This window comes from Pomacea canaliculata, linkage group LG9 (genome assembly GCF_003073045.1).
Source record: "Pomacea canaliculata isolate SZHN2017 linkage group LG9, ASM307304v1, whole genome shotgun sequence".
Taxonomy (NCBI): Eukaryota; Metazoa; Mollusca; class Gastropoda; order Architaenioglossa; family Ampullariidae; genus Pomacea; species Pomacea canaliculata.
In genome coordinates this window covers 8,583,382-8,597,213 of record NC_037598.1, presented here as the reverse complement: position 1 = coordinate 8,597,213, position 13,832 = coordinate 8,583,382, and the positions used below count along the sequence as shown (strand labels likewise).

The 13,832-nt window shown below is 44.4% G+C and overlaps 1 protein-coding gene across 2 annotated transcripts in view; it reads left to right on the top strand.

Moving 5' to 3' along the window:
• The window catches only part of LOC112571725 (protein Wnt-5a-like), a 104,488-nt gene that overhangs the window by 22,360 nt on the left and 68,296 nt on the right, over positions 1-13,832 (top strand). Inside the window, exon 1 of one of the 2 annotated variants that reach the window (XM_025250962.1) lies at positions 7,483-12,829. The exons of the other annotated variant lie outside the window; for it this stretch is intronic. The gene's annotated coding sequence lies outside the window, so the exon portion shown is untranslated. Of the gene's footprint in view, positions 1-7,482; positions 12,830-13,832 lie in introns of those variants that run through there. 2 annotated transcript variants of the gene reach the window in all.

Genomic DNA, 13,832 nt, shown 5'->3' with positions numbered 1-13,832 from the left:
AGACTGCTCTCGCTAACTGGGGGAGACACGCGGAGGTAAAAAGGTTGTTAACGGTGGATCGGGTAAGGGCAGACACCCAAATTACCTGTAAGTTGAAAAGGTGTTTATTGGAAGGGAAGGGGTTAACAAAGGAGCAAACGAGGAGAGGGGTTGAAAGGGGGCTTTAGAGGGTTTAGAGCTTCAGAACCTGTACTGCCATTCACAATGAACCAGCATATCTGAAATTCAGTCTTTCACTTTTTTTTCTGTTACCCTGGCCTATACCTACCCCATCCATCGACAGCCCCTGCCATCTACCAACCTTCAGAAAGCCTTCACATGCCCTTTCGAATAATAACCAGAAATCCGGGAGATAGGAATCCAGAGACAAGACAGCATGATGACGCAGATAATACTGCACCCTAAAGGTTATCATCTCATATCTTTCATATTTCTACCATCTCCGTTATAGCGCCTTTCATCTTCTCAGCTATTTCCCTCCCACTCGTCCTCACTTCCCTCCATCCAACTCCTTCGCTGTTCTGCTCTACCTATGACCTTTCGCCTTTTCTCTGTCATTTTTTTTTTTTTTTAAGCTTCATGCAGAAAATACCTGCATTGTTGTTGGACTTCATCTGACTTCATTATAAATGCACTTTATTCGTTGTTTTTTTTTTTCTTTTTTCTTCTTTGCCTTCCTTTCATTCACACAACGCCCATATTTTTCTTCTTGCCATTCATCTCGCTGTCGTCAATTTTTATTGTCATTTATTCGTCGATACGACCAGACTCTGGAAAGCTTTTGTGCAGTGGCGGAAACACACAGACATAATTGTTAAAAAAAAAAAAGAGCTTCCATACGAAATCTGTCGTAAGAAATGTTCACAGCTAGGTGGTTAATGGGTCCGTCGAGGGTTGAAGGCTTGACTGGACCTCCTGTGATCGCTCACCCGCTTCTCCCATTCTCCAACCGGATGGGAATACCTAGCTATCTGAAACGAAAACAACAGTATAAGGAGATGACTAGGCTCTCCACCTTTGACATACCGAGCCTAGACACGTCAGACCACTCACATGTCACTGCACAGTCACAGTCATAGCTAGGTAACCCTCTGTATTTTGTAATTTTTTAAACCACAACCCCAGGGTAGGGTAGGGCGATAAATCAAGACCCTGAGCTCAGGAAGCATCTGAATATCAAAATATTCACTCGTCTAGCGACTAGAATCAGGTACTTTCGGGTACGAGGCGTTGAGAGAACCGTGTCCACCCTAGACATTGTTCTGAAGATCATTGCCACTCGGATGTTGTTCTTGTTCTGTCTCTAATCCTTTACAGTCATTAGGGACTCTCGTCGCTGGAGAGATGACAATGATAACATTTTATTCTCGTGTTCTCTTTCCCCTCAGGCTCTTGATGGCTGATGGATTTCTCTCCCTTAGCTTGCAAGCATCTCCCTTTGCTTCCCTCCTCCCTTGGCTCACCTGCTGGTCCCCCTTCCCCGCTGGATGGCTGGACTATGTGTGGGCCCGCACACCCAGGTTTGTGCCGGGGTACATAGCCCTCCACCAAGCTCAGTGAATAGGTTTTTGATGGCCCATCACAGAGCTAGATAACAGATGACTATCAAGTCGACCGCTGAGTTATGTGGCGTGTCATAATGAGTGTCAACAGAGCTACATGCATACATGGCAGAGCTCTCCATCCTCAGGCGTTGTTCCCAACAGTTGTAGGTGGCGCAGCCTGACGCACCATCCGGATTTCATCGCAAAACCCAGTTTATATCAGCCCAGTAATGTGAAAAATATTTGCAAGAATAAATTTTGCTTTTATATAATAAAAATGGATTTAATTTAAAGAATTATTTTTATTTATTTTTTTACAAATAAATAACATGGTGTTTTAAATGGTTTAATGTGTTTGATAATGTTTCATGTAGTGTTTTCAATACTTGCTGGCAGATGTTTGTTATAACCTGTGTCGTTTTTGCAAACTTGAAGCTGAAGGACGGAGATAGAGTTACTTTTGTTAAAAGCATGTCTACAAGTGCATATCTATAATGTACTGGTGTGTGTGTGGTTGCACATACGAGGGTGTCAATTTTTTCCACTTATTTTCATTCCACCTTGTCTGTTTGTTCTTATCTTCTCCCTGCCCTGGTTCCTCTGTGATACTGATTCATGCTGACATCCGCATAAAATCTCGGAGGGAGGGGAGTAGGAGGAGAAATTTTTTTAAGACGTAGTAGCATCCATCACACAGAAAAAAAAGTAAAAAATAAATGCACGTACACATTTTCTCTTAAAAATCATTCCTCGCTTTGAAGTCTACAAAAATTGAAGACATTATTGTAAACATTTGTCAACAAGTATTGAAAACACTACTTGAAACATTATAATGGAAACACATTCTTCGAGTACTTTTCGTACAAAGCTCGCGCGCGCACACACACATGGGATTACAAAAGCCGCCTGCGAGCTCCCACCCGGTCATCACACCACCCGGCTTCACCAGAAAATGTGGGAGACATACTTTCTGATCTCATAGGTTTCAATAAAAAAGAATTGTAAGCGTTTGGGGCAAGTCAGCAAAGCCTGAGTGATGTTCACAGACAGAAGTGTGTTTACGTGGTTGCGGTCCGTCCCGCGGTGGGCCCTTTGCGCCGCTGGCAGACTGGGAACCGCAACGGACAGCGCCACTCAAGGGAGAGCACTCTTCGTGTGCGAGCCGCCATACTTCTGTAGCGCACGTGCTGGATGGAGGAGGGAGAGTGCAGGAACCTGAGATGCCCGGCGTGTAAACTTGAGGAACACAAGGCAGAGATTACGGATGTGTCTTGACATGACGGAGGTTGGGTTGGGGTGGGGTGGGGTGGGGTTTACACAGAGAGTTGTCTTTTCTTTGACGCTTCCCCTTCCACCCGTTCCCTACATCACTTCTGTCCCCTTTTCCCTCGTTTTCCGTTTCTTTCGGAATACTGGATGTACTTATGCAGCTGAGTGCACCAGTCATTGTGAGTGAAAATGAACGACAATCCGTTTTGACAGAAAGTTTACTTGTATTCTTAGGAAAACTGTCATTCTCTTTGTCTTCATAACACTTAGTGTTTCCTCCCTTTTATAACACTCTTCTCCTCCTATGTACATAGAACCATCTCACCTTTTTCCTACCCCTCTCCCCCTGCTAACCGTTACGGTTAAAAGGTGTGAAAAATTCTAACCTCTCGTGCACCCGACACCACGCACGGTGCTCACCCTCTCACCCGATGAAAGGCGGAGCGCGCGTGTCGGGTGCTGACGACGGACAATGACTGTGTGTATCTTGACGTTTGCCTGTGAGCTCGTGAGTAGGACCTCGATAGACAGCCCAGGGTTCAGTTTAGGTCGGTGCATGCTTGATTCTGAGAAGTCAGTGATTTCTCGATGTATAGGATCGTTTAGGAAAAGAAAACCCAAAACAAAACCCTGAAGCGCGCTCTTCAGCTTTTGAAAGTGTGTTCTGGATCGTTTACACTAGTAAAACAGGTTTCATAGGAAACACTTGAACTAATTTCCTGTTAAATACACTCATCGTGAATAGTTGATTTTTATTTACATGTTTAAAACATACAGTATACGTTATTAATCTGTCGCCAAAAAGTTTTATTGGTTAAGATAATCATCAGATTCATCTATCCAAGCTCGAATGTTTTCTCTCAATAGTGAGAACTTGATTGTATCAGATCAATGAAGAGGATGAGTTTCATTTTAACAGTATGTTGTCCCTGTCTGATAAATCTACGAAAATGTTTCATTACAAAAAAATTTTTTTTAATTCTAATAACTTTAAACTATTGATGCAACAACAACAACAACAACAACAACAAATAATACTGTGTAACCTTGCTTTTCATATCTACTGATAAAGAAGAGAAATGCTGCTCTTCCTCTATCGTGTATTACATATTTTCCCTGTAATATGTTGTATGCTGATTTTTGTGGATGACCTCAGAGGCCTAACAAAATAAACTCTCTGTATTCAATCGCCTGATTGTAGCGCCCTCTAGGATCGTTGCTGATCATACATCATCGCCATCCCGGACACAAGGGCTGTAAAGGGATGAAGTCCAGCTGGGATGACAATGTGTGCATATGCCTTTTCCCTTGCTGTCCAAAATGGCTTACGGTTATGGCCCGCTTCCTGTAATAAAAGGGAGCGTGAAGCTGCTCCAACACCACGAACATGAATCCAATAAAAACGAAAGATAACTCTTTCTAGAGTGCTCCCCTTGTATCCCTCCCTTCTCAAGTCCAAACCGTGTCAGAGCTTCTAGCGAGGAGCGAATTCAGCAACAAATGGCGGGAGAAAAGAAGAAAAAGAAAAAAAGGAGAAATGCAGTCTATGTTTTTTTTTAAAGTTATGCTAGTTTTCTTGTGGGTCGTTGGAGGGTAGTTGGGGAAAGTGTTAGAGACTGAACTTTTTCTCCAGTCCAGCTTTTTTTTTTTTTTTGTGTGTAGGCGGTTCCAATCTCCTTTATCTGCCTTACCTTCTAAGAGGTTCAAGTACCAAATTTCAGAGCTTGGCCGACAGGAAAAAGTACTCTGTGCCACACGGGTATCGGTCACGGACGCCTCAGGTTCTAAAACTCTACTCGTCTAATTGCTTACCCTTAAAAAAAGTCAGAAGACAGTTACTAAGTCAAAACGCTAGCGGGTGCACACAAGTTTATCAACACAGGTAGATGGATTGTAATGTGGCTGGAGCACTGTCCAACACCTGGCTGGCCGGCAGGATGGATGGTCGGGTGAAGAGTGAAACACCGAAGCGCTACATGGGTCAAAGTTTTTATTATTCATGTTTTTTACCCATGCGAAAAATAGCTAGCACGTGCAGCCCGATTTCCCTCTAATCTTCTTAATTTTTTTTTTTTCGTAGATATTATTATTATTGTTTCCAAACCACGAGAAAGAGTTTGCTAAAATTCTGAAATAGAATCATTTGGTTTTCATGTTTAACCTACAAAAGTCGTTGAGGTGCGCTCAATGCAAATTGGAATGTATTTAAAACACCTAGCATGCCCTCATTTAGCATCATTTATTATTCATACCTCACATTTTAGCCTAGCTTGACGTAATCGTGCTTAAAACATTTGTATTAGTTTACACTTGGATAAAATCATCTACTAAAAAGCTTATTTCGTGACAAACGACAAAAAAAAAAACAAAAACCAGGATTTCTCTCTCTCTCTCTCACACACACACACACATATATATAACGCAAGAAATGTCACTGTACACAGTACAACAGTGTGAATCACACAAAATCTGCTATCTTTTGTATCTCTCTATAGTGGTATTAACGACGCATGTGACGATTGTTAGCGAGGGTTACCACAGAGATGCGTTGCACTACTTTCAGTTATGAACCTCGAATTTTGTAATTAGTGGCATCGAGGCTCGTTATCCTGCGAGAAGAACTTCCACAGACTGTTTCATCTCGGAGTCGCAGGAGATCAAAGAAGAGAGAAAGTGCGGAGGATCCGACAGAAGAAAGCCCTCGGCGGACATTTGTGTCAGACGTGGTCGACCATCGCGTAAATGGAGTTTGAAAAGAAAACAGATGGCAGACTTGTTTGAGGAACTAAAGGCGAATGGCGAGTCGGGATGACTTTAGTTGAGCTCGGATGTCAGGTGTCTTGAGGACGTAAGTCGAGAACGCAGGTGATAAGGCATGTCGGGAGCGCCCAATGGCATGTCGGGAAAATCTTTGAGAGAGGATGCAACACTAGAGTACTGTATGCAATGGACTTTTAAAAAAAAACAATTTTTTTCACAAATTGTAAATTTTTTTATCTTGGTGTTTTCCTGGCAGGAATGTTGGAACTTTCAATAGCATGAAATAAAATTATTATTATTATTGACAGATAGACGCACACACACACATATACACCGATGCGCATCCCCACGTGCACACGAGCCCCGTGAAGTCTCGTCTCGGGAAAGTGGTTTTCGCGAGAGCCGGCAATGACTCTTCCAGAGAGAACGAAGCCAGCCTGACTAGCGAAAAAGTCGAATGGTTGCAGCGCGGACATTTATGTTGGGAGGGTGGGTTAAAGGTGTTACAAAGGAGACACAACTCCCTCGTTTTATCCTCACTTTATTCTCGCCGAGCTCGCCCCCTCTTCCTCGGCCGTAAAATTGCGCAGGGGCATGTCGCTAGGGAAAGACATTTGAGACCAGCTTGCGTGCCTTGCGGAGGAGGTACTCCTCTGGCATCCTTGTTTGCACGTGCGTGCAGGAGCAGCTTGTGGTTCTCAAACTTTAGATGCGGGTGGCAAGGAAGGAGAAGTGTTGTGTGTGGGTTGTTTTATTCTTCGCGTTGAAAAGTGTTATTGTTCAGCTAGCTCCGAAGAAGAAGAAAGTTTTTTTTTTTTACTTTTCTGGAATATGATGTGGAGATCCAGGAACACAAACTTCATCTCAACATTACTTGTAGTCAGTGTTGTTTGTGGCTAACATTGGGTCGAGTCTTTCCGGTGTAAAGGAGACAGAACCAACCAACAACGGAATTCAGTCAACGAGAGAGAAGAAAGACTACAGACTGACAAACAAGTGGGTCAGTCAGTATGAATGAGTGTACAAACAAATGTTGGAACCGATCGGTGAAGTCAAGCCATAGCAACCCACCCAAGTTCCATTCCTCCTGAGAATCCACCCCAGTCCTTCTCACAGATCGCTGAGAGATTCGGCTTTGGCAATAGAGTCTGCGTTCTGTTAGAATCGTAGCAACGGTCGCTATCTCATCATGTGTATGTCAGTGTCAGGGTATACACTGTCAGGCTGCAAGCTTCAGACAGCGAAAACAGAGAAAGAATCAATCCAAGACAATAATATTCTCTTTTATTTGGCATGTTTGCTGAAAATGAAGGAAGACAATTGACTGGTTTTCTCCCCTACATTCCCTCCACCTATCCAGCTCTCCATCTTAACTTTGGGAGTGTCAACAGGTCAGGATTTAATGCCCGAGATACATCTGCGGGCGGGGGTGAGTAGAAGTCATTGCCAGTCCCTGGCTCGTGCGGTCACTAGTGACATGAAGGACAGCGGTTAGTGCGGCGGCAAACCGCGGTTAGACGACCGCCAGCGATAAACCAACTTCATCAGCCGCGCATCTCCGCTGAAGCCAATGGGGTTTCGAGATGGCACGCGCTGATGGCACACGCATGCGCAGGCAAGGTGTTCTGGGAGCGAGGAAAGCAAACGCCGATGACGGCTGACGTGGCGCGAGGCTGTTTCTCCATCGACTGATTGACACCCGAACTTGCCGTGCCACACATTCTACCCGTGGCCCTGCCTCGAGCTGCGCATGCGTCCACCGTCTTTCTACCCTGGTCTCGACGGTTCAGGGTGTCGACTTTCCAGCCCATCCATCCAGTCACAAGCACAGCTTCCTAAGTCTTTATCTATGATGTGTAATATATGATATATGATATACATTTATTGACACTCATTACCTGAACTTTATGATGGTTAGAAGTTGCACAGATATTAATTGTAGTCATGTCCTGTATAAGTCATGGTCAAAATCTTATTTGTCGTCATCGCTGTTGTCATAATCATCGCCGTTATTACCAACGTCGTCGCCGTGAATATTTTATTGTATTTGACTGTCATTGGCTCCTTAGCTCTCCTCAACAAAAAAACAACAACAAACAAACAAACAAAAAACAGCTTCACGCTCCCTTTTATTACAGGAAGCGGGCCATAAACAAACAAACAAACAAACAAACAAACAAAAATAACCAAAGAAAAACTCAGGCTTTACAACAACACGAAACGCATGAATCATAGCACGCACCCATGCGCGGACATTCGCGTACTCACACTAACTCAACCACCTTGTGGAGAGAGAGAGAGCAATGTCTACATTTATTTATGTATTTAGAGAGAAGTATTTTCACATACTCGCCGTCAAGCGCGGTCAACCAGTGGTAAAGGCCAGACATTTAAATAGCGGATCAGGTAGAAGCAGTTAAATGCCAATATATCATCGTAACCCGCCTTTGCTGCGAGCATCGTGCAGATGTAGAGACGCCCGTGTTACTTGCTGCTCTAGAGAAGAAAAGAGACAACAGATGATAGATGAAAGCAGACGAGAAGAAGAGCGCCGGTAACAAGACACTAAAAACGGAGCAAGGGGACAAACTGGAGGAAGCGGGTAGATAAAATAGCGGGGAGACGACGAAAGACAAGGAGTGAATGACAGAGTGCGAGAGAGAGAGAGACAATGACGTCACTTCCGTATCGTCGATCTGCTGACTCTCCACCTAGGTTCATTCTCTTCCCCTCTCCCCTATCACCACCACACCCTCTACCTCTCTCCCTGGCCCCGGCATCATCTGTCGAACATGCCACGAGCATGCTTGGAGAGCAAACAGCCCGCATTGTCTGTGACAACCTTGTTGATCGCTGCCTCCTGTTGCTGGTCTTTCAACATGTTTTCTTTGGCAATTGCCTCTGATGAAAGCTTCTGATGCCACCAGTGTCCGCTGATGGTCCGCAATTGTCTTTCATTTGCAGCACCTCGCTGTCTGTGGGCTACCATGCCTCCTTGCACTGGAGATGTACTGTGTACAGACCTCAGCTTGAGATAGAAAGTGTGTGTGTGTTCTTCGCACTCGGACATTTTGCTGTAATCCAGTATTTTCACATCTGCACGGCTTGTACTCGTTTGGCGATTGGTGTGCACCGCATCTCCTTGGTAGCCCACTATGTGCCCTGTGTACAATACAGTCCCTATGTACCTGTTTGTGTACAATGTGTACATTAATTTGTACAGGATGTCCCTATTTGTGTATGTGCCGTGTTCTCTGTTATCTACATACAAATCGTCCATTATTTATGTACCAATCGTCCCTCTCTGTTCTTTGTCTCCTGTTATCTACGATGTATCCTATAAATATGTAAAGATGCCCTTCTACGTGTATGCATCGTCTCTCCTGTTTCTCCTCCTGTTTGTCTACAGTTTTATTTGTTGTTGTTTTATTATTAACATGTATACAAGCATCCGTCTTCATTCTTTTGTATAATTTAAATGTAGGTATTCAGCGACAAGTGATCTTTCACATATTAAAAGCATATATATACATACACTCTATAAAAGTGCGGTTTTCTTTTTCCTATTGTAGCAAACACTTATTTCAGCAGTGAGTCTATTTGTAACAAACAAGTATTTCAGCAGTGAATGAAGTCGGCGAAGGTTTAAGTGAAAGCCCATGTGTTGAAAGACTGAGACATGTTTGTGCCACGACGACTGCATTCGCATGTGAACAGTAGCACAGACCCACACAAGCCAGTTCTCCAGTCTAGGGGCAGGAAATAATGACCTCTGGGTTTGTGTCGAAGTTCCTCTTGTTTCATGCACGGTTTTGTTTTTATTCTCCCTCTCTGCCCATCCACTCATACACCCCTCTTTTCGTGTTTCTTTGTATCATTTTCCTGCTCTTTGATTTTTTTTCTCTTTCCATCTCCCTGCTTACTTTTTCTACTCGTTGTTTATCATTTATTCTTTCTTTTTTTCTGTCACTCGCTTGCTCTTTAAAAAAAGATTTTTCTGTTGTTGTTTTTTTTAAATCTATATGCGAAGTGTGTGTGTGTGAGAGAGAGATAGAGAGAGAGAAAGAAGAGGAAGAAGAAGAAAAGAGAACGGTAACAAAACACTAAAAACGGAGTAAGGAAACAAACTGGGGTTGTGGGTAGATAAAAGGCAAGCAGTGTGTGGCTTGTGTGTGTGCAAGCATTATCTTAAACACTTTGATACATTTTCCACAAAGGTATCCTAGTGAAACTTAAAAAAAAAAAAATTCTTAAAATCCCCGCTATTTTGTTTTTAAACAGATGTTTTCTAACGGAACACCAAAAGTGTAAGAGAATAAAATGTTGCAAATTAGAGATAAGACCTCAAAAGAAAAGGACTTTTATCGTAATATAAATAATAAAGGTAATGAGCGGGATAGTTATGTTAGTCCCGATACCTAGTTTCCCTTGTCTTTATCAGGAACCAGAACCGTGACATCAAGAGGTTCAAGTGCAAGTCTCTGCTGGCAAACAGGACTTAGAGAACTCTGCGCAAAACCTTCAACTGCTTATTTAAAAAAAAAAAAAAGAAAGAAAGAAAAGAAAAAAAGAAAAAAAAAAGAAATGAAAGCAACCCTTAAATAAAAAAAGAAACCGGAAGAAAACTAAAGATGTTTGCAGCAGAATTATGCCGCCCCACTCCCCCTGTCCTTGCTCGGAACCGTCTCTACACCGCTTTACAATCCGCGTTTATGAATAAATCTGACAATAGTCGCAAGGTGAACAGTCGCACAAGGTCTCGGCTACATTTATCTCCATTTCCGGTCACGTGACAAGGACACAGGCGGAAGCTACCTTCAGTGTGAAGTCGGGGAGACCCGCTGCCCCTCCTCTCCCTCTCCTCCTCCTCCAGTCTAACCTCCCGGCGGCAGCTTGCATGACGTGGGCCTGCAGTGGGTACATGTAGGGTTAAACACCGCGCCGTGGGGTTAAACCTCGTGCCATTCATTTTACCGCGCGGTCGCCTGATTTATGTCGCAGGCTCGGGCCGTTGCCGTAAAGGACTGTGGGTGAAATGACCTGTTATCTCTGATTAAGATCTTCAGTCACCACTTGAAGCAAACAAATGACGAAGAGAAGGACAATACTTTAGGTATGAAGACGGTAGAGTTAGTGGAGTATACTTTATTGTACATCTACAATTAATTGTTGGAGCAAGTGTGGGTGAGGTAGTGGCAGTGAGGAGAGGATCGGTAGGGTAGGAAGTCGTGTGTGTGTGTAAGAAAATAAACTGTATTTATCCTAGAAGACAATGGGAGCTTTACATGAAAGCACAACAACAATACAACCATCAGTCATACCCGCTTCACTAGTGTTTGTTTGTGTTTTGTTTGTGTGTGTTGTAGTCCTATCTATCGCTGGGAGTTTCCATCTCCAGCATTTCATGAAGAGTGCAGTCACATATCTCTGGAAGCATTAAAGGCTCGAGCATCCTTGAGTGCCGTGTGCAGCGTGTGACTGTTGGTGCAACATGAGACAGAGTGCATTTCCTCAACACCTGTTTAGCTGGCGACTGATGGCGAGAGGGAAAAATGTCTTCAGCTTCTTTTATTGCCAGCTACCCTGGTTGCTCTGCTCTCAAAAACAGATACAACTCTCATCCTCTTGCCAGCTTCTAGCCAGTCTTCATCCCGATCAAACATCCGACATTGTCTCGGATGGAATGTTACATACCAACATCCTCATGCACATAAAAGTATCCACGCAAACACTTTCAAACATGTGGAAGTACTAAGAACAAGCGTTGAGAACATTTTCTCCTTGATATAAACTAGTTTGTAAAGTTGTTTTCCTCTTGGCACCGTGGGTCACCGCACGATGTCGGTAGAGAGGTATAAACAAGCCGACACACGAAACAAAAGGTATTTGTGGGAGGAGAAGGTGTGGTGGTGTAGGAGTGATTGTCGTAAGTGAAAATACTTTCTCTGCTAATGAAGTGAGCATGTGAAAACAGCTGGAAGGAAAGACCGTGAACCTGTTCTACCCGACGGTGCAGGGGAATGCTAGCTGCCGGAAAACGAGCGAGAGAGTTGTGGAGAGAGAAAGAGAGAGTGAGAGACGGAGGAGAGAGAGAAGGGGGAAGCAGTCCCAGGCCAAAAGGCGGCTGCGCTGTTTTGAATGACACGCTGTATGGGCCGGCACTTTAAAACGGGATGCCGGGCCCCTGTTGGCGAAGGGGGAAAGCTTTTGAGGCTTAATGCCGCCTGCTCCGCGAAGCGTCTTGGTTCCACCTCCAGCCCACTTGCAGTTTGTTAGTCGGCACAAGCTCGAAGCGAACCCAGCGCCTTGGGGAATCTCAGTCCCGTCACTCTATTCACCCCCCACCACCACCACCACCACCCAACTTCCCACCCTACCTTACCCCACCCTCTCCACGTCAGTCTGTCCCCCTCTCTATCGCTCGCGCTCTCTTTCTCTTTCTTCCCCCGCTCTGTCCCTCTCTGTCTCTTTCTCTCTCTCAGCCAGGAGCTGAGCGCTCTGCCGCTTCTTCATCATCATCTGTGCAAAACGTAATGTCGTGACAAACAAGCCTTTCCCCCTCCGACTCTCGCCAACAGCAACTGCCGTTACGGCTGCGCACAGCTGCTCTGGCGGTGTGATGGTGGTAGTCGTGGTAGAGCCAAACCGTGGGATGCTGCTGCGTCAGTGTGGCCGTCCTCCTCTCCTCCGATGACAAAGGTGACGAGCCCTTCTTCGACTCCCAGGCCGGGTGCTGCTGTGGGCGCTGGCCCAGTAGTTTGCAGGAACGGACCGCGAGCGGAGGCTCTTCCCGATCTTTGTTTCCCCATCGGATGTACACCTGCTGCTGCTGCTGCTGCTGTTGCTCGAACGGGTACGCGGTCGGATGGATGGTCGATCTTGACACCCCGTTTCCGCACACTCCTGCCGCAGTGTTAGTTCCTGGACTAAACGCCGGGTATTTAGCCAGTCAGACGTCAGCTACCCAACCTTTCTCTCGGCTGGGTGTCAGGGAGCTCCGACAGTCAAGGGCGGGTACCTACGTACAAAGGTGTCGGGTCTGCTTTGCTTAGCATTTGTGTGGTCGCTGGGTGTTGGTGGTACAGCCGCCCTGCAATGGCGACCGTTCCGACGGTACCTCCAACCACGGCGGCAATGTGCTTCCTGTAAAGGTTGTCGTGGTGGTGGACTGTAGCCACGGAATCGCCAGTTCTAGCCTTATGTCTGCACCCAGTGCTGTTTGACCGCTTGGTGGGAGGACACAACATGGGGGCTAGGTAAGACGTCAGCTTTTCCTCCGCTGTTGTTGTTGTTGTTTTTCTTCTTGAAAAGTATATGCATTTTTATGAAGCCATGATAGTGTCTTTTTCGTGTCGGCCAACAAGAATCCCAAACGACCGATACTTTTCTGATTATATGTATGAGTGTGAATGACGTCATAAAAATTGTTAGTTTAAATAATGCACCGTTAAAAGTGCAGTGTGCAAAATATGATGGGCGGAGGAGAGAAATGGAGGGGTAAACTTGGTAAATTAAAACACGAACGTGTGTGTGAACCATACAACGAGCATGCAACTGTTGCTACTACTTGTGGTGGTGTAGTGGTGGTCATCGTCGTCGTCATCGTCGTCGTTATAGGAATGTTAATTTCTTAGATGCATTCATTCTTTTCGCAAACTTTTCTCAGCTCATCCACTTATCCGTCAACCTTTCTCCTGTTTGCCAGCTCTTATTTTTCGGAGGTGAACCTTTGAGTCGTTACAAAACGAAAGATAGACGTCAAACTGACAACGACTAGAAATATATTCTGTTATACTTGTTCATGTTACCTGCTTCCTCTTTGCCTTTTCTATATTTGGCTTCCATTTGTCGTCAGTACTGTTGTTTATTCTTCCGTCCCTCCAATGCTGTCCATGTCTCATTCTTAAGTGTTAAGAGCATGCTCCTTACAAATCTTTTATTTATTATTATTATGCTGGAACTAATCTGCCAGATTTATATAATATATATTATGACTGTATTGATAAATAATTTTGTTATTCAAGTGGCATGAAACCAGACTAAAGACTAAATATTCTCTCCGACTGTACATAAATGGTTTTATTAAACATGTCTCCTGGTATCAAGAAATTCTCCTGTATCCTGTTTACTGAAAAATAACGAAAAGGATTTATTATTACACTCTAGCTGTTGGTCATCGGCGGGAAGTTGTTAATGTTATCTACCTGTTTGTAATTGGTGAAAAGTTGTTGATAATAGCAGACTCCACCCGTCTTTTGG